Below are 21,187 nucleotides of genomic sequence, written 5' to 3' on the forward strand. Positions count from 1 at the left end.
AATTGATAGCTGTGGCCAAACGGGTGAATCTTGCTAAGGTGAAGTCGACAATGAGGAGAGAGGAGATACACAGAGCTATTGTAGAGCACTATGTATCTAAAGGTGTGTTTCCCCAAGGTGAGCTGGGGGTGGTGTCTATTGAAAAACCTGCTGGAGACGCGGTACAGGTACAGCTTGAAAAACTGAGACTCGAGCACGAGTTCCGGGTACGGCAGTTAGAACACGAAGAGAAGCAGTTAGAAAGGCAGGAGAAAGAGAGAGAGTTAGAAAGGCGGGAGAAAGAGAGAGAGTTAGAAAGGCGGGAGAAAGAGAGAGAGTTAGAAAGGCAGGAGAAAGAGAGAGAGTTAGAAAGGCGGGAGAGAGAGAAAGAGTTAGAAAGGCAAGAGAGAGAGAAAGAGGTAGAAAGGCAAGAGAGAGAGAAAGAGGTAGAAAGGCAAGAGAGAGAAAGACAGTTGGAGAGAGAAGAGAGAGAGAGGGACAGACAGTTGGAGAGAGAGGAGAAACAGAGGGAAAGGGAATTCGAGCTGGAGAAGTTAAAGATAAGGGCCGAGCAGGGGCTCGTGCCGAACCAAGGTGGAGGGTTCCGGGCGACCCAGGAGGTTAGGCTGGTTCCCCCATTTGACGATACCGATGTGGATCGGTACTTTCTCCACTTCGAAAAAGTAGCTATAAGTCAGGACTGGCCGAGGGATAAGTGGGTTGTTTTACTTCAGAGTGTACTGAAAGGGAAAGCCCAACAAGCTTACTCCGCTTTATCCGCGGAAGATGCCCAGAAGTATGAGGTGGTGAAGGAGGCCATCCTCAGGATTTATGAGTTGGTCCCGGAGGCATACCGGCAGAGGTTCCGGAATGCGAGGAAGCGGTGGGACCGCACGTATTTAGAGTTTGCTCGCGAGATGCAAACATATTGTGAGCGTTGGTGCGCCTCAAAGGGGGTAGAGGGGGATTATGACAGACTGCTACAGTTGATCCTGATTGAGCAATTTAAAGGTTGTGTCCCTGAGGGTATGAGACCCTACCTCGATGAGAAAGAGGCAGCCACGTTAGCCGCAACTGCTAAGTTAGCGGATGAGTATGCGTTGACGCATAAAATGAAGTTTTCCCCGAGTAAAGGCTACCAGAAGGGTAGTCAGGACGGAGGGGAGAGTCCGCCGGAAAAGTCAGAAAGTAAGCCGGGGACTAGTGAAAAGGATAAGGTAGACCGGGAGCAGTCTGGTAGGAAGTCTCCTGGGGTCGTCTGTTATAATTGTGGGAAAGTCGGACACTTTGCGTCCAGGTGCTTTGCCCCAAGGAAGGAGACGGGGAAAGGAAAAGCGGAAATTTTGAATGGCTGTATTGAGCTGTTAAGCGAACCGCTAGGGAAGGACAGGTCTGAAAAAGTCCAGGAAGGGCGCGAGAGGTTTATCTCGGCCGGACTGGTGTCAGTGAAAAAGAGGTTAAAACCAGTTCCAGTGCGGATCTGGAGAGACACGGGAGCGTGTCAGTCACTAATACTGAAGAGTGTATTAGAGTTTAGCTCAGAGACCCAGACTGGGGAGGTAGAGGTCAAAGGTGTTGGGGAAGGGACAGAGTCAGTTCCTTTGCACCAGATACATTTACAGAGCAACCTGGTCTCTGGACTAGTCACGATCGGGGTGAGGTCCGAATTACCGATGAAAGACGTGGAAGTCTTGCTCGGTAATGACATCGCCGGAGGAATCGTGTTCCCAGTTGTGAGATTGACGGGTCAGCCTGCCAGCATGGAGGCCCCGCCCGCGATAGTGAATTTGGCTGAAACATTTCTGCCAACCTTGTATGAGACAGGGTGTAGTGAGATAAGAGGTAGTGAGGGAGCTGGGACGGACGTAGCAGTAGCCAGGAAAGAATTTGTGCAGACGCAGGAGCGAGACGAGGGGCTGATGGTTTTTGCCGAGACAGCCCTCTCTGACACAGCCTTGACAAGGGAACTAGTAGGCTATTGTGCGGATGAGGAAGTGCTAAGGAAGAAAGGGAAATCAAGTACAGCATCCGCAGATGAGGAGTGGGGGGTGGTGCAAAAGAGTTATGGGGATGAGGTTTTTAACATGGCCCACGAGGTACCCCCCGGTGGACATTTTGCGGTGCTGGAGGAAACAGTTGGTGGAATCATGAAAGAGATTTACCGGCTGCCCAGGGGGAAAAAGGTTATTGATCATGACCGACGCGAACTGAGACGGTCACTGGCTTTTGATATGCTAACAAACCTAGTCGGTGTTAGCGTGGAAATCAATGAAGCTAGGGGCCCCCTGCTAAGAGGAAAAAACCATTTTGAAAAGATTAGGATGGGATCGGTCAGATGGGAGAAGGCTATTGTTTTGGCCAGGTCTACTGATAAGGTCTCTCCCTTAATCCCCGAAGGAGTAATTAAACGACTCGCACCCATGTGTTTGATTGTCCCGAGGAAATGCAAAGAACTGGGACGTTGGGTGATTGTGGTTACAATAGGGCAGCCAAGTAAACAACACCCATATTTTTTGAGTAATTCAGTGACTAAAGGGCTGATGAACACAGAGGTGTGTATTCGCAATTTAATACGGCTGTCTGAAGCCAGCTTGATAGTGAACCTTGAAAAAAATGAATTCGGCCACACGAAGGTCACTTACCTGGGAATTGTGGTGACACAGGGGCAGCTGGCAGTGATGCAAGCTACAGTGCAGGCTATCGCTGACCTCCCAACCCCGACAGACAAGAGGGCCCTCAGAAGGCTCTTGGAGATGGTGGGGTACTGCAGGAAGTTTTGCAATAACTCTGCGGTCAATACCCGTCCCCCTCCTACTAAGCCCTTGCGAGAGAAAACTGAGTCGGAATGGGACGACCCTTGTTATTGTGGTCCGGGACAAAACCAAATGAGAGGTTACATTGGTCGCAATTCATCAGTGTTTTTGGCCACTATGAAGTTTGCTGAGTTGGAGCCTGATCTAAGGGATTATTAATAACACGTGTAAAAGGAACAGAAAATGTGATGACTGTCTGTCAAGGTGTTGACAGCTTCAAATTCTCTGTATTAGCTAAATAACTGTTAAAGATGTATATTGTGTATGTATCGGATAATGTAGTCATGTTTGTAATTTTTACCTCCCGGTAAAAATCCTTAAAGGGGGGAAGTGTTACGAGAATACACATAAAATTAAGATGTTTGCTGGCCTGGGCTAGCATCAGTGGCATCAGCAGTTGGTCTGCCACCTGCCCTCAGGGGAAGGAGAGATAAGGAACAATGGAGCAGCGTCTGGAGATGTGTAATGAAGGAATGTGGGAGAGAGAGCTGTCTGGAGCGGCTCCCCTCTTTGAACCTTGAACTGTTTGAAGTGATGGACAGGCGATGCCCCAGCAGGGGGATAAAAAAGGGACAGGTTCGCTAAGACAGGGACACACACGCCACCCGAGGTAACGAGACCCTGGAAGCGGTGCGCCTCTCACGAGTGGGTGAGAAGTGCCAGACAACGACAAGGGTGGAAAGGTACGATCAGCGGGAACCCGGTGTGTGTCCGCCCTTGCCTGGGTGCCGGGTTCACTGCAGAGGATCGACCGCATCTGGAGGAGGGGTCACAGTCGGTGACCTCAGGTGACATCACCAAGGACCCCCCCAAAAGCTGTTTGTGAGCCATCTCGCTGGTCTGTGAGCCATCTCGCTGGTCTGTGAGTGAAGCCGTTCTGAATGATGAGTTGTTCCTATTCTATCTCTCTCTTCCCCCACGTTGTCCACCGCCATGGCAACGATTACTGCGAACAGAACTACTAACTGGACTGAACTTTGAGTCATTTTGAAATTGGTCATTTACCCCTAGACGACGATAGAGCTTGATTGATGCTGTTATCTTAATTCTGTGCACATGTGCGTTTATCATCGCTGAACTATTGCATTTATTATCCTTTCGATTAATGTGTTGCTTGTTTCTTTAATAAAACTTTCTTAGTTCTAGTACTCCAGACTCCAACTGAGTGATCCATTTCTGCTGGTTTGGCAACCCAGTTACGGGGTACGTAACACAAAAAAGAAGAAATTTTCGAGTGGAAAAAGGATGCAACCGTGGTTGACAAGAGAAGTCAAAGCCAAAGTTAAAGCAAAAGAGAGGGAAGCAAAAATTCGTGGGAATAGAGAGGATTGGGAAGTTTTTAAAACCTTACAAAAGGAAACCAAGAAGGTCATTAAGAGAGAAAAGATTAACTATGAAAGGAAGCTAGCAAATAATATCGAAGATACTAAAAGCTTTTTCAAGTATATAAAGAGTAAAAGACAGGTGAGAGTAGATATAGGACCGATAGAAAATGATGCTGGAGAAATTGTAATGGGAGATGAGGAGATGGCAGAGGAACTGAACAAGTATTTTGCATGAGTCTTCACTGAGGAAGACAGCAGTACACCGGACACTCAAGGGTGGCAGGGAAGAGAAGTGTGCGCAGTCACAATTACGACAGAGAAAGTACTCAGGAAGCTGAATAGGCTAAAGGTAGATAAATTTCCAGGACCAGATGGAATGCACCCTCGTGTTCTGAAGGAAGTAGCTGTGGAGATTGCGGAGGCATTAGCGATGATCTTTCAAAAGTCGATAGATTCTGGCATGGTTCCGGAGGACTGGAAGATTGCAAATGTCACTCCGCTATTTAAGAAGGGGGCAAGGAAGCAAAAAGGAAATTATAGACCTGTTAGCTTGACATCCGTGGTTGGGAAGTTGTTGGAGTCAATTGTCAAGGATGAGGTTACAGAGTACCTGGAGGCAGATGACAAGATAGGCAGAACTCAGCATGGATTCCTTAAAGGAAAATCCTGCCTGACAAACCTATTACAATTTTTTGAGGAAATTATCAGTAGGCTAGACAAGGGAGATGCAGTGGATGTTGTACATTTGGATTTTCAGAAGGCCTTTGACAAGGTGCCACACATGAGGCTACTTAACAAGATAAGAGCCCATGGAATTACGGGAAAGTTACATACGTGGATAGAGCGTTGGCTGATTGGCAGGAAACAGAGAGTAGGAATAAAGGGATCCTATTCTGGTTCGCTGCCGGCTACCAGTGGGTTTTCCACAGGGATCAGTGTTGGGGCCGCTTCTTTTTACATTGTACATCAACGATTTAGATTATGGAATTTGATTATGGGTTTGTGGCTAAGTTTGCTGACGATACGAAGATAGGTGGAGGGGCTGGCAGTGCTGAGGAAACGGAGAGTCTGCAGAGAGACTTGGATAGATTGGAAGAATGGGCAGAGAAGTGGCAAATGAAGTACAATGTTGGAAAATGTATGGTTATGCACTTTGGCAGAAAAAATAAACGGGCAGACTATTATTTAAATAGGGAAAGAATTCAAAGTTCTGAGATGCAACGGGACTTCGGAGTCCTCGTAAAGGATACCCTTAAAGTTAACCTCCAGGTTGAGTCAGTAGTGAAGAAGGCGAATGCAATGTTGGCATTCATTTCTAGAGGAATAGAGTGTAGGAGCAGGGATGTGATGTTGAGGCTCTATAAGTCGCTGGTGAGACCTCACTTGGAGTACTGTGGGCAGTTTTGGTCTCTTTATTTAAGAAATGATGTGCTGACGTTGGAGAGGGTACAGAGAAGATTCACTAGAATGATTCCGGGAATGAGAGGGTTAACATATGAGGAACATTTGTCCGCTCTTGGACTGTATTCCTTGGAGTTTAGAAGAATGAGGGGAGACCTCACAGAAACATTTCGAATGTTAAAAGGCATGGACAGAGTGGATGTGGCAAAGTTGTTTCCCATGATGGGGGAGTCTAGTACGAGAGGGCATGACTTAAGGATTGAAGGGCGCCCTTTCAGAACAGAAATGCGAAGAAATTTTTTTAGTCAGAGGGTGGTGAATCTATGGAATTCGTTGCCACGGGCAGCAGTGGAGGCCAAGTCATTGGGTGTATTTAAGGCAGAGATTGATAGGTATCTGAGTAGCCAGGGCATCAAAGGTTATGGTGAGAAGGCAGGGGAGTGGGACTAAATAGGAGAAAATGGATCAGCTCATGATAAAATGGCGGAGCAGACTTGATGGGCCAAATGGCCTACTTCTGCTTCTTTGTCTTATGGTCTTATGGTCTTATGGTCTCTCTTTGTCTAGCACCTGGATCACTAAGGCACATTTTAACAGGATGCACCACGAACCTCACCCAGGGGCAGTACACCTGGCGGCATAACCGAGTTCTCAGACAGCTGGCATCAATCTTGGAACAGAGGCGAATCACCACAAATGCTCTCCCACAAACATTGGCAGGAAATGTCCACATCGCACGATTTGTACCAGCAGGCCAACCTCCAGGGCACCGTATAACATCAAAAGATGTAAGCATGCTGCAGGTTGCTTGGGATTGGAAAATGGACGTGGACTTGGAAAAAAAGCTTGTGTTTCCCCGAGACATTGTGGCTACAACACTCCGGCCAGACATGGTCCTGTGGTCCACAACAGCCAAGCTGGCATATGTTGTGGAATTGACAGTACCATGGGAAGATGGTGTTAAAGAAGCTCATGAGAGGAAAAAGACCAAGTACTCTGAACTGGCAACTGAAGCTGCCCAGAATGGCTGGAAGACCAAGATTTTCCCTGTAGAAGTGGGATGCAGGGGATTCGTTGCCACATCTACGACCAGTCTATTGAAGAAGATGGGGGTGAGGGGTCACTCCCTCCAACAAGCAATCAAGTCCTTGTCAAACGCAGCAGAAGAAAGCAGCAATTGGATTTGGATTAAAAGGAAAGACAACAACTGGGCTGCAAGATGAAGTCATGAGGGTATGGAACTGAGCGGGGTGTATCTGGGACACCAGGTAGTACCTTTGAGCCTTCTGGAGACGTCGTGGGCTTATCAACAAAATGTCAAAGAAGGAGGGTGCCCACCTGATGACCCCGATGACATACCTACCCTCCCTTCTTGTCACCACTCCAAGCCTACTGCCAACATCAAGAGTGCCAACTTACCATAGGGATTGAAACATCAAGTCCTTGTAGCTCTACTACTAATGGAGAGCATTCTAACTGGCATTATCACTGGTTTGGTATGGAGGGGCTACTGCACAGGATTGGAAAAAACTGCAGATGGTTGCAAACTCAGCCAGCTCCAACACAGGAAATGGCCTACCCCCCCTCCCCCTCAGCATCAAGAACATCTTCAAAAGGTGATGCCTCAGAAAGACAGTATCCATTATTAAGGACCCCCCATCACTCAGAATATGCCCTCTTCTCATTGCTACCATCAGGGAGGAGGTACAGGAGCCTGAAGGCACACACTCAGCGATTCAGGAACAGCTTCTTCCCCTCTGCCATCAGATTTCTGAATGGACACCGAACCCATGAGCACCACCTCGCTGCTTTCTTTTTTTGTTCTCATTTTGCACTCTTTAAATTTTGTATCAGAATCAGGTTTAACATCGCTGGCATATGCCGTGAAATTTGTTAACTTTGGGGGAGCAGCACAATGCAATAACAACCAAATTACAGCAAGTGTATGTACAGTATATTAAGTAGTTAAGTTTAAACAAGTAGTGCAAAAAAAGAGAATCTTTACAAAAAAAAGTTTAGAGTTCGTGGGTTGAATGTCCATTTTGAAATCGGATGGCAGAGGGGAAGAAGCTGTTCCTATATCATTGAGTGTGTGTTTCTTCAGGCTCCTGTACCTCCTCTCTGATGGTAGTTATGAGAAGAGGGCATGCCCTGGGGATGGGGGCCCTTAATAATAATGGACGCCACCTTTCTGAGGCACTGCTCCCTGAAGATGTCTTGGCTACTATGGAGGCTAGTAGCCATGATGGAGCTGACTAATTTTACAACTTTCTTTTTGTTCCTTTGGTTATATACTGTAAATATTTCCTACTGTAATACAAAACTTATTATTGTACTGCAATATATTAAAATGTATTGCAATGTGGCTGTAAAATACCATATTTCACGACATATGCCAGCTATATTGAAGCAGATTCTGATTTTTATTCTGCTTCTGCATTGATACAGGTTTTTATAACCCCCACCCCCGCCCCACAGTATATAAGGAAATTCGTTATTGTTATCGGCGGGTCAAATTGTACAACTGTGTGACCCTCGTTTGTAACATTTTCTGCTGCAATCAGCTCCAACCCAAGCTTGTTGTCGGGTGGTGGGTGGTTGGGGAGGGCATGAGCAGTTTACCCAGCCAGTAAACTTGTGGATTATATTTATTAAATCACGTAACTACCGACTCCAAGTCCTTGCGCATCAAATAATTTAAAGATCTGTGCCAGGAAAAGTTTGCGAAACAAACTTTACTCTTAAATGTTTCCTCTGACTATTGAGATGCCTGTCTGTATGTATTCAGCGGAAGTGCAGTGGAAACTCCGGGAAGTTTCAAAGTCCTGGGATTGCACATCCTGCACAACCTCTCATGGACCTAGAACACATCCTACACAACCTCTAACGGACCCAGAACACATCCTACACAACCTGTCACGGACCCAGAACACATCCTACACAACCTCTCATGGACCTAGAACACATCCTACACAACCTCTCATGGACCCAGAACACATCCTACACAACCTCTCATGGTCCTAGAACACATCCTACACAACCTCTCACGGACCCAGAACACATCCTACACAACCTCTCATGGACCTGGAACACATCCTACACAACCTCTCACGGACCCAGAACACATCCTACACAACCTCTCATGGACCTAGAACACATCCTGCACAACCTCACATGGACCTAGAACACATCCTACACAACCTCTCATGGACCTAGACACATTCTACACAACCTCTCATGGACCCAGAACACATCCTACACAACCTCTCATGGACCTAGAACACATCGTACACAACCTCTCATGGACCTAGAACACATCGTACACAACCTCTCATGGACCTAGAACACATCGTACACAACCTCTCATGGTCCTAGAACACATCCTACACAACCTCTCATGGTCCTAGAACACATCCTACACAACCTCTCATAGCCCTAGAACACATCCTACACAGTTGAGAGAGCTCACCAACGACTCTACTTTCTGAGGAGGCTGAAGAGAGCTGGACTATGCACATCCATATTCATGTCATTCTACAGATGCCCAGTAGGGGGCACCCTAACAAGCTGCATCGCTGCCCGGTAGCGAAACTGCACTAAGGCGGACAAAGGGCGGTCAAAACTAACCAATGCATCACTGGCACTAGCCGACCGCCAAGGACATATACACAGAAAGGTGCTGGAGAAAGGCCAGTACTATCATGAAGGATTCCACCCACCCTGCTCATGGACTGTTCGTCCCACTCCCATCAGGGAGAAGACTGCGTATCATCCACGCCAAGACCACCAGACTCAAAATAAGTTACTTTTCCAAGGAATAAGGCTGATCAGCACCTCCACCCACTAATCCACCCCCACCACCACTACTTTATCATTTTCGGTCAGAGTCACCTTCTGTACAGACACTCCTGTGCCCAGCGTCACCTTATGGACATACAAACAATCTGTGTATATAAACTATCTTATGTTTTTATATTTATTCTGTTCTTTTTTAAATTATAGTGTTCTTTATCTTATTGTGTTCGTTAACTTTTTTTTTTGTCCTGTATCAGATCTGGAGAAATATTTATTTTGTTCTCCTTTACACTTGACATTAATCAATTGTGGACTTCTCCTGCGTTCCGAGAATCAATTAGTAACTTCACTGAGGAACTGAATCAACTTGCAGCATCTGAGGTCCCTCTTTTGGGCAACACTCTACGAGCAAGCTGGGTCCATCAGCAGCTTTCAAACTCCCCTTACCTTCGAACGTTACTTACTGCTGGCGTTCCACCTGACCGGCCTCCTTCGGGAGAGGAGCCCAAACAAACGTGTGGTAATCTCGAGCTGTACTCCGTCCAACCTGCGGCAAAACGGAAGGATAGCTAAAAGCCAAAGAGCTGTGCAGGCAGCTCACAAAACCATAAGACATAAAGCACTGTGCAAAAGTCTCAGGTATATAATGGGGTGCCCAAGACTTTTACACAGTACTGTAGTAAATTTATGTATCACTCAGAATCAGGTTTATTATCACCAGCATGTGTCGTGTAATTTGTTAAATTAGCAGCGACCGTTCAATGCAACACGTAATGTAGAAGAAAAAAAGTAAAAATAAATAAATAAGTAAATCAATTACAGTATATGCATGTTGAATAGATTAAAAATTGTGCAGAAACAGGAATAATATATATTAAAAAAGCGAGGTAGTGTCCAAGGGTTCAATGTCCATTTGGGAATCGAATGGCAGAGGGGAAGAAGCTGTTCCTGAATCGCTGAGTGTGTGCCTTCAGGCTTCTGTCCTCCTACCTGATAGTAACAGTGAGAAAAGAGCACGCCCTGGGTGCTGGAAGTCCTTAATAATGGACGCTGCCTTTCTGAGACACTGCTCCTTCAAGATGCCTTGGGTACTTTGTAGACTAGTACCCAAGATGGAGCCGACTAGATTTACCACCCACTGCAGCTTCTTTCGGTCCTGAGCAGTAGCCCCCACCTCCACCCCCCCATACCTGACAGTGTCAGAATGCTCTCCACGGTAGTTTTTGAATGTATTTGTTGACATACCAAATCCCTTCAAACTCCTACTCTGTGGTTCTCAATTCTGTACTGCTGCCATGAAGAATAAAATTTCATGACATATGTGAGTGACAATAAACCTGATTCTGATGTGGGTGTCTATTGTGGACTGAGAGTAAGGAGGGTGCAGGGAGAGGGGAATCATGGTTGGGAAAAGAGACAGGGAGAGGGGAGGGAGCAGGAAGCACCAGAGGGACATTCTGTAATGATCAATAAATGGATTGTTTGGAATCAGATGACCTTGCCTGGTCTCTCAGGGCTGGGTGTATTTGCACCTGCCTCTGGCACTCCTCCTCTGCCACCTGTCCCACACCCCTCCCGCAGTGCTCCATTCTCGCCATTCCCAACGACCTTTACTCCCATCGGATTTACAAACTCACTCTCCACTCCACATTGACAAATACAGTACTGTGCAAAAGTCTTGGGCACCCTAGCTATATACAGTATATATATACACCTAAGACTTTTGCACTGTACTGTAGTTAAGCAGCATTTGTTAAAAAAAACAACTCTAGTCAATCTAGATTATACCATCCTCTCCCCTCCCATCAGACAGATGGATAAAGTGCCACCCAGTTCCAGTTCAGTTTTTAATCTGCTGTTATAGGACTACTGAATGATCCCCTAACAGGATAACGTAGACTCTTAATCTCACAATGTACCTCATTGTAACTATTCACTTTATCATCTGCTGGCGTTGCACTTTCTGAGTAATTGTAATATATTCTGCATTCCGTTATTGTCTTCCCTCAAATGTCGTGTTGGAATGAAATAATCTCTACAGAGGACACGCGAAGCAAAGATTTTCACTGTCTCTTAGTTCATTCGTTATGTGCCGCGTCGCATGACATCATCATCATGCGCCGTGTTGCATGACGTGGGCGATCACGGTCTTTCCATGACCATGATTGTTCTTGACAAATTTTTTTACAGAAGTGGTTTGGCATTGCCTTCTTATGGCCAGTGTCTTTACAAGACGGGTGACCTCACCCCAGCCACATTATCAATACTCTGAATTCAGAGATTGTCCGCCTGGCGTCAGTAGTCACATGACCAGAACTTGTGATCTGCACCAGCTGCTCATACGACCATCCACCACCTGCTCCCATGCTTTCACGTGACCCTGATCGGGGGGTGGGGGCTACGCAGGTGCTGCACCTTGCCCAAGGGTGACCAGCAGGCCAGCAGAGGGAAGCAGCGCCTCACACCTCCTTTGGTAGAGATTCATCTCCATCCCACCACCCACATGTCCCTCAGTACATGTGACAATAGTAAGGGGTGGGACTCCATGGTAGCGTAGTGGTTCACGTGAGGCTATTACAGCTCAGGGCGTTGGGATTGGTGTTAAAATCCGGTATCCTCAGTCAGCAAGTTTGTGTGGTCTTCCTGTGTGCTTGTGGGTTTCCCCTTGGTGCTCCAGATCCCTCACACAGAACAAAGATAGGTAGGTTAATAAGCTAATTCCCATTCCCACATGTCGATCCATGGCCTTCTCTCGTGCCAAGATGAGGCCACCCTCAGGATGGGGGAGCCCCAACACTCATATTCCAACTGGGTAGCCTCCAACCTGATGGTATGAACATCGATTTCTGCTTCCGGTGAATAAAATTCACCCCCCACCCGCCCCCCCCACCACCATTCCCAGCTCTGACCTTCCACTTCTTCTCACCTGCCTTCCCTTTCTCCAATGGTCCACTCTCCACCTCCAGTCAGACTCTTCCTTCTCCAGCCCCCTTGACCTTTCCCACCCACCTGGCTTCACCTAGTACCTTCCAGTTAGCCTCTCCCCCCTCCCTCCCACCCCCACCATTTTATTCAGGCATCGTCCCCTTTCCTTCTCAGTCCTGAAGACGACTCTCCGCCCAAAGCATCACCAGTTTTACTCCTTTCCATGGGTGCTGCCTGATGTGCTGCAGTTCCTCCAGCATTTTGTGTGTGTTGAGAGGTCGGGTTTAAAATCGGTGGGGGCTGCTCGAAGGGCCTATCCCGTGCTGTATCTCTAAATCGATAAACCGATTACTATTTTGTATTTGCGGGGAGGGGAGCGGATTCTTACCTTGAAAATTCCAATCCAGTCGTTCTTATGGGGTGTGATCCTGGGGGTCAAGGTGGAATTGCATTTTACAGCAACGTCTCTCGTGTACTGCTTTTCTACGTTGACAGAGATTACTTGGGTGAAGGTGTTGGAGTACAGTGAAGAGGTGCCAGTCAATGACTCTTTGTTCATGGTGGCCAGACTGAGCAACAGAGAGAGAAACAAAGTGTATGTAGCCACAGTGTCTGAGATCTCCTTCATAGGGGGAAAAAAACACCTTTATGATGCAAGATCACAGATGTAGGAACAGCATCAGGCCATTTGGGACTGCAGTTGGGAGGGCGAGTAGTTTCACGTTCCTCAGTATACACATCACCAAAGATCTCACCTGGATTGTACACACCGGCTGTGTGGCAAAAAAAAGCACAACAGCGTCTCTTTCACCTCAGGCGACTGAAGAGGTTCTGCATGAGTCCCCAGATCCTCAAGACCTTCTACAGGGGCACCACTGAGAGCATCCTGACTGGCTGTACGGGAACTGCACCAACTTTGATCGTTGGTCACTGCAGAGAGTGGTACGGACAGCCCAGCACATCTGTGGATGTGAACTTCCCTCCATTGAGGACACATTGAGCAGCAGGTGCAGAAAGGAAGATCATCGGGGACACCAGTCACCACCCCACCCCCGCCATAAACTGTTTCTGCTGCTTCATTACCGCAGCATTAAAGCCAGGATCAATAGGCCACGGGACAGCTTCTTTCTTCAAACTGGTGGTGGCATCCGTTAGTCTCGCGAGATTATGGATCCGCACCTGGAAGGTTTCCAGGGCGCAGGCCTGGGCAAGGTTGTATGGAAAACCGGCAGTTGCCCATGCAGCAAGTCTCCCCTCTCCACGACACCGATGTTGTGCAAGGGATGGGCAAGCACTGATACAACTTGGCACTGATGTCATCGCAGGAGTTGCCAGAATGAGGTTGAAGGCAGTGTCGGATTGCCTTAGGGACTCCAGCTCCGGATTTGTCCTCAGGGTTTACTCCCGAAGCCTTTCCCGTGAGTGAGTATGGCCGCAAGGCAGCAGAGGTTTGAAATCAGAGTTTTCCCTCTCTTAGATGGACTGCTTTCCCAGGCTGATGAGCTCAATCTACCTGAAGCACTGGTTTTAGGGCGCCAGGACCCACCTTCACCCCTTCTCCTGTCAGTAGAAACAGTTCCGCTGGGCTTAGAGGCTAAGCCACACGAGAAGGCCAGGAGTTGAACTTGGTTGTCAGAGGCTATTTGAGTCACATGCCGTAAGGAGCATCTTTAGGTAGTGGGAGCTTGTCCCCACTACCACTCCTCGGCTTGACAACCTTAGGAACCAAACTTCTTCAAACTATTAGACTTTTAAATTCACATGTCTGTACACTGAGATAGAGTCAAAGATTTTTACTCCCTCACGTTGTGGGATGAATGCAAGATTTAAATAGACACAAATTAAATTCAAATTCAAATCTCCTCCACCATTCCATTGAAGCTGATAAGAACCCAAGAAACAGGAGCAGGAGTAGGCCATCTGGCTTGTCGAGCCTGCTCCACCATTCAATAAGATCATGGTTGATCTGGCCATGGACTCATCTCTACGAACCCGACTTTTCCCCATAACCCTTAATTCCCCTGCTCTGCAAAAATCTATCCAACCTTGTCTTGAATAGATTTACTGGGGTAGCTTCCACTGCTTCACTGGGCAGAGAATTCTACAGATTCACCACCCTCTGGGAAAAGCAGTTTCTCCTCATCTCTGTCCTAAATCTACTCCCCCGAATCTTGAGGATATGTCCCCTAGTTCTAGTCTCACCTATCAGTGGAAACAACTTTCCTGCCTCTATCTTATCTATCCCTTTCATAATTTTATATGTTTCTATAAGATCTCTTCTCATTCTTCTGAACTCCCGTCCCAGTCCCAGGCGACTCAATCTCTCCTCAGAATGTATTATCCCCCTCAACCCCATTCCCCTGCCTCCTCCTTGTATCTTTCGACACCCTTGCTATTTACAAGATGGGAGACCGCAGCCATTATCAATACTCCTCAGAGATTGTCTGCCTGGCGTCAGTGGTCACATAACCAGGACTTGTGATCTGCACTGGCTACTCATATGACCGTCCACCACCTGCTCCTGTGGCTTCATGTGACCTAGATCTGGGAGGGTGGGGGGGGGGGGCACGAAACAGGTGCTATACCCTGCCCAAGGGTGACCTGCAGGCTAGTGGAGGGAAGGAGTGCCTTCCACCTCCTTTGGTAGGGACACATCTCCACCCGCCACCCGGAAGGCGGTAGTGGCAAATTACTTCTGAGGAAAAATATACCAAGAACAATCATGGTCAAAGACCGTGATTCTGTGAAATGAATTCCACAGATTCATCACCCTCTGCCAAAAGAAATTCCTTCTCTTCTCTGTTCTAAAGGGAGGACCTTCTATTCTGAGGCCGTGCCCACCATGTTCACTCTAGCTAGGCCTTTCACTATCTGACGGGTTTCAGTCAGATCCTCCCATCTCAACTCTGGCGAGTACAGGCCCAGAGCAGAGCATTCCAATGCTCCTCACACGTTAACCCTTCCATCCCTGGGATCATCCTCGTGAACCTCCTCTCTAATGTCAGCACATTTTTGCTCAGATAAGGCTCCCAAAATTGCTCACAATACTTGAAGTGAGGCCTCACCAGTGCCCTATAAAGCCTCATCATCACATCCTTGCTTTTGTATTCTAGTCTTCTCGAGGTGAATGCTAACATCGCATTTGCCTTCCTCCCCACTGACGTATCCAGCAACTTATCCTTCAGGGAATCCTGCGCGAGAACCCCCAAGTCCCTCTGTACATCGGGTTTTTAAAATTTTCTCCGTTTCGAAAATAGCCCATGCTACCAAAGTGCATGTCTGTACATTTCCCGACACTGCATTCCATCTGCCACTTCTTTGTCCGTTCTCCTAATCTGTACAAGTCCTCCCTGCCTCCTCAACACCACCGGCCCCCACTACCTGTCTTTGTATCGTCCACAAACTTGGCCACAAAGCCAGCAGTTCCATCATCCAGGGATGAGAGCTGGGGAGGTGAGAGAGGGATCTGAGCACAGGGATTCTTTTAAAAAAAAATTAATCAAATCTGACCCTCATTTATTATGAAAGAAAATGAGTCCAACTTGGTTCAGTCTGTGCAGGGAAAGAAATTTAAACACAAATGACATGAAAGGGAATGAAAAAGAAATTGCAGGGAGCAAACTGTTTAAAACAGCCAGAAGCACTGCAGCAGACCACCATTTAAGATGGACAATGGTGGCAGACAGGATCTCATGAAAACCTGACATTCTCCTGACATTAACCATTCGCCATGTATTCAGTCAAAAAGTTGGGACTAGGAATCAGAGTTTCTCACATTGAGAACAACGGATCTTACAACACACAGAGCTAGTGAGCTTAAAAATTTGCAGAATACTATAGTAATTTTACATATTGTACTGCACTGTAGTCACACAAAATAAAACAAATTTCATGACATATATGAGTGACGATAAACCTGATTCCAATATGGGTCTCCATTGTGGAATGAGAGTGGGAAGAGGGGCAGGGAGAGGGGAATCATGGTTGGAAAAAGGGTAGGAGTGGGAAGCATCGGAGAGACATTCTGTAATGATCGGTAAACCAATTGTTTGGAATCAAATGGCCTTGCCTGGTGTCTCAGGGCCGGGTGTGTTGGTACCCCCGCCAGACACACCTTCTCTGCCACCTGTCCCCACACCCCTACGGTGGTATTCCACACGCAAAATTCCCAACATCCCTTTGCTCCCACCGGATTTAAAAGTACACTCTCAGTGCACGTTGACAAACACAGTACTGCGTGTAGAAGTCTCGGGCACCCCAACTATATACAAGTGCCCGAGACGTTTGCAGACTGTAAACAGCAGAATTAAGCCATTCAGCCCATTGAGTCTGCTCTGGAAGAGCAGAGAAAACAGGGGTACAGTTGAGCAGGGATAGGATCAATGTTCAGGCTGTGATACAAAAAAAGTGTGTACATTTCACAGTGTGCCCAACCTGCTGGAACACAGATGGAAAAATCATATAACTCCCATGAACAGAAAATCCACCGGAATGGGGCAGTAAAATCTGTTAGCAGTAAAATTATATTCCAACAACTGCCCAACTCATTAACAACAGACAATAGGTGCAGGAGTAGGCCATTCGGCCCTTCGAGCCAGCACCGCCATTCACTGTGATCATGGCTGATCATCCACAATCAGTATCCAGTTCCTGCCTTATCCCCATAACCTTTGATTCCGCTATCATTAAGAGCTCTATCCATCTCTTTCTTGAAAACATCCAGAGTCTTGGCCTCCACTGCCTTCTGGGGCAAAGCATTACACATATCTACCACTCTCTGGGTGAAAAAGTTTTTCCTCAACTCCGTTCTAAATGGCCTACTCCTTATTCTTAAACTGTGGCCTCTGGTTCTGGACTCACCCATCAGCGGTAACATGCTTCCTACCTCCAGCGTGTCCAATCCCTTAATAATCTTATATGTTTCAATAAGATCCCCTCTCAGCCTTCTAAATTCCAGTGTATACAAGCCCAGTTGCTCCAATCTTTCGACATATGACAGTCCCGCCATCCCGGGAATTAACCTTGTGAACCTACGCTGCACTCCCTCAATAGCAAGAATGTCCTTCCTCAAATTTGGAGACCAAAACTGCACACAGTACTCCAGGTGTGCTCTCACCAGGGCCCTGTACAGCTGCAGAAGGACCTCTTTGCTCTTATACTCAATTCCCCTTGTTATGAAGGTCAGCATGCCATTAGCTTTCTTCACTGCCTGCCGTACTTGCACGCTTGCTTTCAGTGACTGATGTACAAGAACACCTAGATCTCGTTGTGCTTCCCCTTTTCCTAACTTGACTCCATTTAGATAATAATCTGCCTTCCCATTCTTACCACCAAAGTGGATAACCTCACATTTATCCACATTAAACTGCATCTGCCCACTCACCCAGCCTGTCCAAGTCACCCTGCATTCTCATAACATCCTCCTCACATTTCACACTGCCTCCCAGCTTTGTGTCATCGGCAAATTTGCTGATGTTACTTTTAATTCCCTCATCTAAATCATTAATGTATATTGTAAACAGCTGAGGACCCAGCACTGAACCCTGCGGTACCCCACTGGTCACTGCCTGCCATTCCAAAAGGGACCCATTAATCGCTACTCTTTGTTTTCTGTCAGCCAGCCAATTTTCAATCCATGTCAGTACTCTGCCCCCAATACCATGTGCCCTAATTTTGCCCACTAATCTCCTATGTGGGACTTTATCAAAGGCTTTCTGAAAGTCCAGGTACACTACATCCACTGGCTCTCCCTTGTCCATTTTCATAGTTACATCCTCAAAAAATTCCAGAGGATTAGTCAAGCACGATTTCCCCTTCGTAAATCCATGCTGACTTGGACCAATCCTGTTTCTGCTGTCCAGATGTGTCGTAATTTCATCTTTTATAATTGACTCCAGCATCTTTCCCACCACCGACGTCAGGCTAACCGGTCTATAATTCCCTGTTTTCTCTCTTCCTCCCTTCTTGAAGAGAGGCACAACATTAGCCACCCTCCAATCCACAGGAACTGATCCTGAATCTATAGAACATTGGAAAATGATTACCAATGTGTCCACGATTTCTAAAGCCACCTCCTTAAGTACCCTGGGATGCAGACCATCAGGTCCCGGGGAATTATCAGCCTTCCGACCCAACAGCCTATCCAACACCAATTCCTTAACCAAAGAGAATAAATGAAATGTCCAAATCACTTCTACTGCGGTTTTTGTGTGGGGGAGATAGGGGATTGGGGTGGTTTGTGGTTTGATGTTCAATCTGATGTTTCTGTGTGGACAATTCTATCTCCTGTGATCACAATTCCGATCTCCTTTACCACAGCATTGGAGAGGGATAGCAACAGGCAAGTTAGGAAAACGTTTAATTGGAGTAAGGGGGAATATGAGGCTATCAGGCAGCAACTTGGAAGCATAACTTGGGAACAGAGATTCTCAGGGAGATGTCCGGCAGAAATGTGGCAAATGTTGAGGGGATATTTGCGTGGAGTTGTGCTGAGGGACGTTTCAATGAGACCGGGAAAGGACGGTCGGTAACAGGAACCGCGGCGTACAAAGCCTGTTGTCAATCTAGTCAAGAAGAAAAGAAAAGCTTACGAGAGCTTTAAAAAGCTATGTGGTGATGGAGAACTTCGGAGCACCCCGAGGTGTCATGGCGCCTTGCCGTTACCGTGGCCCCCGTTTGAGGCTGCGAGGAGTGCGAGTCCCAGCTGAGGCGGAATTATTGGGAGCCCTTTCGGTTCCCGAGCCAGGAGCTCGGCCGGTGGCGCAGTCTAACTGGCCGGCCAACCTTGCCTGGTGTCGGTGACTGGCCTCGGCCCCATTCGGACCGAAACCGCAGCCGATCTGCTGCTTCGCCTCTCCGCCTCCGCGCGATTCCCTTCAACTGTCAAGAGAGAGCGCGCGAGAGAGAGCAAGAAAACAAGCGCGAGAGCGAGCGCCAGTGAGAGTGGCCACGAGCGGGAGAGCGCGAGCGAGAGAGTTCCAAAAAAAGTCAGAGTGGCGGAGTGTTCCAGAAAAAGAAAATATAAAACGTACATCACCCCAGACTACCCTAAAGTGTAGCCCTGCCTAATAGGGGTCAAAATAATGACAGTGTTGCTCACTGCACTGTTTGCAACAGTGACTTTTCTATTGCCCATGGTGGGTTGACTGTAAAAGACATGTTGAGGTGAGTTTAACAGGTGTGATTCGTTCATTAGCATAGCTAACGTTATTTAAACTAGCTGGCTAGCTGCTAAGGAGCTACTCTATTGCAGGCTTCGTTTAGACTGTTAAAGCCCTTTTGGCCCACAGCGTTGTGCTGATACAATGAAATGGTCAATTAAGCCAGTCGCCTCTGCCTACCCAACGTCCATATCCCCCTACTTTCCTCGCACTCAGGGGCCTATCTAAACATCTCCAAAAAAATCCCTAACGTTTCTGCCTCTACTACCACCCGAGGCAGTGCATTCCAGGGACCCGCCACCTTCTGTGTGGAAAAAAAATTACCCCTCACATCCCCTTTGAAGCTACCCACTCTTACTTTAAGTGCATGCCCTTTAGTATTAAGGGCATGCCAGGATCAGGGAGGCTAAAGACAGGTACAGGAGGAAGCTTGAATGGAAACTCCAGCAGAACAACATGAGAGAGGTCTGGAGGGGTAGGAGGACCATCACTGGGTTCCCGCAAACTAGCAACAGAGGAGCTGAAGGCAGTGTGGACAGGGCCAATGAACTTAACCTGTTCTTTAACAGATTTGACATTGTGACCCCTGCCCATCCCCCACATGAGCCATCTGTTGTCGGCCCCCAATCAACACATGTTCCACTCTCCCCTCCTACCGCTCCTCACAGTCCCCCACCCTGCTCTCATGACTATATCCCTTCCCCACATGAAACCACCACGGTGGCTTCACAGCTGAACAGGTGAGAAGACAGCTGGAACGTCTCAACCCAAGCAAGGCTGCAGGACCGGATGGTGTCAGTACCAGGGTGCTCAAAGCCTGTGCCCCTCAGCTATGTGGAGTACTTCACCATGTATTCAACATGAGCCTGAGGCTCCGGAGGGTTCCTGTGCTGTGGAAGACGTCCTGCCTCGTCCCTGTGCCGAAGACGCCACGCCCCAACGGCCTCAATGACCACAGACCGGTGGCATTGACCTCCCACATCATGAAGACCCTGGAGAGACTTGTTCTGGAGCTGCTCCGGCCTATGGTCAGGCCACACTTAGATTCCCTCCAGTTTGCCTACCAGCCCCGACTAGGAGTTGAGGATGCCATCGTCTACCTGCTGAACGGTGTCTATGCCCACCTGGACAAGCCAGCTAGCACTGTGAGGGTCATGTTTTTTGACTTCTCCAGTGCGTTCAACACCATCCGCCCTGCTCTGCTGGGGGAGAAGCTGACAGTGATGCAGGTGGATGCTTCCCTGGTATCATGGATTCTTGATTACCTGATTGGCAGACCACAGTACCTGTGCTTGCAACACTGTGTGTCCGACAGAGTGATCAGCAGCACTGGGGCTCCACAGGGGACTGTCTTGTCTCCCTTTCTCTTCACCATTTACACCTCGGACTTCAACTACTGCACAGAGTCTTGTCATCTTCAGAAGTTTTCGGATGACTCTGCCATAGTTGAATGCATCAGCAAGGGAGGTGAGGCTGAGTACAGGGCTACGGTAGGAAACTTTGTCACATGGTGTGAGCAGAATTATCTGCAGCTTAATGTGAAAAAGACGAAGGAGCTGGTGGTAGACCTGAGGAGAGCTAAGGTACCGGTGACCCCTGTTTTCATCCAGGGGGTCAGTGTGGACATGGTGGAGAATTACAAATACCTGGGGATACGAATTGACAATAAACTGGACTGGTCAAAGAACACTGAGGCTGTCTACAAGAAGGGTCAGAGCCGTCTCTATTTCCTGAGGAGACTGAGGTCCTTTAACATCTGCCGGACGATGCTGAGGATGTTCTATGAGTC

At 47.7% G+C, this 21,187-nt stretch overlaps 1 long non-coding RNA gene across 3 annotated transcripts in view; it reads right to left on the reverse strand.

The window, feature by feature from the left end:
- Window positions 1-19,117, reverse strand: part of LOC134340746 (uncharacterized) — a 95,756-nt gene extending 76,639 nt beyond the window's left edge. For all 3 annotated transcript variants that reach the window (XR_010016625.1, XR_010016626.1, XR_010016627.1), the window contains exons 1-2: window positions 18,829-19,117; window positions 9,761-9,860 (exon numbers count right to left, since the gene is read on the reverse strand). This is a non-coding gene — a long non-coding RNA (uncharacterized LOC134340746). The remainder of the gene's footprint in view (window positions 1-9,760; window positions 9,861-18,828) is intronic.
- Between the last annotated feature and the right edge of the window lie 2,070 nt (window positions 19,118-21,187).

The sequence above is a fragment of the Mobula hypostoma genome, chromosome X2 (assembly GCF_963921235.1).
Source record: "Mobula hypostoma chromosome X2, sMobHyp1.1, whole genome shotgun sequence".
NCBI classification, from domain to species: domain Eukaryota; kingdom Metazoa; phylum Chordata; class Chondrichthyes; order Myliobatiformes; family Myliobatidae; genus Mobula; species Mobula hypostoma.